Here is a 4,390-nt window from a genome sequence, read left to right on the forward strand (position 1 = left end):
AAACAAATTTTCATGGACCCGTAAAAGCATGTACAAGAATGTTAATGGAAGAAATTTTTGTAACAGCAAATAATTGAAAAAAACCTAAATGTTCACCCACAGGAAATGATTTGACTACAGTGGATTGTATTTAATAAATAAGAGTACCACAAATAATAGCCATACGCTTTAGTCAAAAAAATAAATTGTTAAAGAATATATAGATAATAGAGAGAGCGAGAAAGAGAATGCCATTTATATTAAGATGGAAAACAACGCTAATGGGAACACACATATGACATTAAAAACCTTTTAACAGGAATAGGCATTATCAAGATCAAACTTAGAACATTATTTCTGAGTAAGTTGAGGCATGACATATTAGGGGATTTACACAGCAATGTCATCACTTTTGATAACTTTATTTCTTAAGCTTTATTATACTAAGGAGCTCTGGTGGCACAGTGGTTAAAGTATCCAGCTGCTAACCAAAAGGAAGGCAGTTTGAACCCACCAGCTGCTCTGTGGGAGAAAGATGAGGCAGTCAGCTTCCATAAAGATTTACAGCCTTGGAAATCCTATGAGGCAGTTCTGCTGTGTCCTATACAGTCACTATGAGTTGGAATCAACTCGATGGCAGTGGGTATTATATTAGATTTGTACTGTTACATAGTTAAGTGTTCACCTGCTAACTGAAAAGCTGGCAGTTCAAATCCTTCCAGCAACTCCACTGGTGATCTGTTTCCATAAAGATTATAGCCTAGAAAACTTTATGGAGCAGTCCTATTCTATCACATGTGGTAGCTTTGAAACAAAAATTGACTCCACAGAACCTAACCAAACAATATATATCTTAAATACTTTATAATATATTAATAGAGAACAGCAATTTCATTCTTAAGTTCTGTCACATCCAAATTATTAAAAATAAGTGAAACTTATTAGCAATCATCATCTGCTTCCCTAGCCATGATCAATGACTTCCCATAATTAGTTATATCATTTATTAGTAGTCTAATATCCATAAACTATAGATTTTTTTTTTTTTTTACATTTCAGGTGAATGAAGGCAGACTATGTTGTAGATCAATTTGACCAAAAGAGTGCCTTTATCTCTTTAAATGACAAGAAAATGCAACAGATAAATCTTTAATATGAAAGATCAAAGAATTTTTCATAGTAAGGGCAGCATATAATTAAGCATCCAAATGGGAAGACAATTGAGAGTAAAATGAAGACGTATCTAATTAAATTACAGGGAGAAATAATAAATCTGGAACATCATGCATAAAGAGGGACCCTTAACTGATCATTTAACTAACTAATGTTCTTTGTTTATTTCACTGGTTGTTAAATTGAACTTTCTTTTTAGCATACAAAAGTACCAGAGTAAAATAAAGTGTTTTGTGCCCATATAATAGTTTTCTCCCACCACTCATCTGTTATCTGTTAATTTGTCATCCTGTGGTGGCTTGCCTGTTGTTGTGAGGCTGGAGGCTACACCACCGGTATTTCACATACCAGCAGGGTCACACATGGTGGACAGGTTTCAGCTGAGCTTCCAGACTAAGACATACTTGAAAGAATGAAGGGGCCATCCACTTCTCAAAGAATTGGCCAGTGAAAACCTTATGAATAGCAATGAAACACTGATATATTACTGGAAAACCTTACAAGTAGCCCTGAAACATTGCTTGATGTAGTGCCAGAAGATGAGCCCCTCAGGTCAGAAGACACCAAAATACTACTGGGAATCTGCCTCCTCAAAGTAGAGTCAACATTAATGGCGTGGATGGAGTAAAGCTTTTGGGATCTTCATTTGCTGATGGGGCATGACTCAAAAATGGAAAGAAACAGCTGCAAACATCCAGTAATAATTGGAATGTGGAATGTATGAAGTATGAATCTAGGGAAATTGGAAGTTGTCGAAAATGAAATGGAACACCTAAAGATCATATCCTAGGCATTAGTGGGCTGAAATGGACTAGTTTGGGCCATTTTGAATCAGACATCATGATCTACTATGCCGGTGCTAAAGGGTGGTACCTTCTGACCTTCTCTAACTACACAAGAGGAAGACAGAATCACCATCAATAGCCCAAGGCCTGTTCTTATGAGGCAAGACATGACACTGCCCTCCACCCCTCCTACTAACCTTGACACCAACTGTTCCTCCCACAGCACCCACTGCCTCTCTGCTGGGCTCAGTAATTCACTGAAGTGGCTACACAGAACTCACAGATTATGGGGTTTACTAGGGAAACAACAGACTGCAATTCAAGCTCAGGAATGTGCTCAGTCTCTTGCAGCTGGCCATGTCACTCATCAGCTGACCATCTTTCTCAGCAGCTGGACGTCTCTCCCAATAACATGTCCCTCTCCCTCACAGTGTGTCTCTCACATCTCTCTCTCAGCAGCATGTGTCTTTCAGCAGTGTGTTTCTCTCAGCCAGCAGTCAGAGAGACTTCTTCGGCCTCTAGGACAGCTCATTTTGAGCCTGCAGAGTGGCCAAAATCAACCAATCTCAATATCAGAATTCTACACACCTGAGAGAGAGCGAACTTCCCAGAAGATTGCTTTGTGTTGCTCCAGGTAGATGACTTTAATGAGCAGCTATGCAGTTACTCACAGCAAAGTGGGAGTTACAAATACTATGGCTAGAAAAGCCATATCATATAATATACTACACTGTAGACATGAATGACAAACTGAAGAATGGTGTGACATCCAACAGGAGCTCTGGTGGCATAGTGTCTAAAGCATTTGACTGCTAACCAGAAGGCTGGAAGTTCAAACCCACCAGCAACTCCTCGGAAGGAAGGTTGGGAAATCTACTTCTGTAGTGATACTACCTCAGACACCCAAGGAGGGCCCACTATGAGTCGGATCTGACTGGATGGCAGTGAGTTTGGTTTTTTTGTTTTGGTGGCATTCATCATCACAAAGAATGTCTCAAAATCTATCCTGAAGTATGATGATGTCAGTGATAGGATAATATCCATTTACCTACAAGGAAGATGAGTGAAAACCATTATTCAAATTTATGCACCCAACACTATAATCAAAGATGAGGAAATTAAAGATTTTTACCAACTTCTATAGTCTGAAATTAACCAAACAGGCAATCAAGGTGTATTGATTACTACTGTGATTGGAATATGAAAGTTGAAAACAAAGAAGAATCACTGGTAGTTGGAAAATAAGGCCTGGATAATAGAAATGATGTCAGAGAGTGCACAGAATGTTGAAACACCAATGACTTATTCATAGCAAATATCTTTTTTCAACAACATAAATGGTGGCTATACCCATGTTGTTGTGTTGTTGTTAATTATTCTTGAGTCATCTCCAACTCACAGTGACCTAATGTACAATGGAATGAAACACTGCCTGGTCCTATGCCAGCCTCACGATCCTTTCCATATCTGAGCCCATCATTGCAGCCACTGTGCCAATCCATCTTGTTGAAGGCCTTCCCCTTTACATCGACCCTTCACTTTACCAAGGATGATATCCTTCTCCAGGGAATGGTCCCTTCTGACAACATGACCAAATTAGGTGAGACAAAGTCTGGCCATTCTCACTTCTAAGGAGCATTCTGGCTGCACTTACTCCAAGACAGATATGTTAGTTCCTTCAGCAGTCCATGGTACTTTCAGTAGTCTTCACCAATATCACAACTCAAAAGCATCAACTCTTCTTTGGTCTTCCTTATTCATTGTTCACCTCTCACATGCATATGAGGCAATTGAAAATATCATGGCTTGTGTCAGGTACACTTTAGTCTTCAAGGAGATATCCCTGCTCTTCAGCACTTGAAAGATGTCTTTTGGAAGCAGATTTGCCCAATGCAATACATCATCTGATGTCTTGACTGCTGCTTCCATTGGTGTTGATTGTAGAACCAAGTAATAGGAAGTCTTTGACAACTTCATTCTTTTCTCCATTTATCATGATGCTGCTAATTGGTCTAGTTATGAGGATTTTCACTTTCTTTATATTGAGGTGTAATGCATACTGCAGGCTGTAGTCTTCAATCTTTCTCAGTAAGTGCGTCAAGTCGTCCTCACTTTTAGCAAGCAAAGTTGTGTCATCTGCATATCATAGGTTGTTAATAAGTCTTCCTCCAATCCTGATGCCATGTCCTACTTCATACAATCCAGTTTCTTGGATAACTTGCTCAGCATACAGATTGAATAAATATGGTGAAAGATACAACCCGAACGCACTCCCTTCCTGATTTTAAACCATGCAGTATTCCCTTGTTCTGTTCGAATGACAGCCTCATGGTCTATCTATAGGTTCCTCATGAGTACAACAAAGTGTTCTGAAATTCCCGTTCTTCTCAATGTTATCCATAATTTGTTATGATCCACACAATCAAATGCTTTTGAATAGTCAATAAAACACA

Source organism: Orycteropus afer, unplaced genomic scaffold, assembly GCF_000298275.1.
Source record: "Orycteropus afer afer isolate SDZICR_OR568_19922 unplaced genomic scaffold, OryAfe1.0 scaffold00016, whole genome shotgun sequence".
Classification (NCBI taxonomy): Eukaryota; Metazoa; Chordata; class Mammalia; order Tubulidentata; family Orycteropodidae; genus Orycteropus; species Orycteropus afer.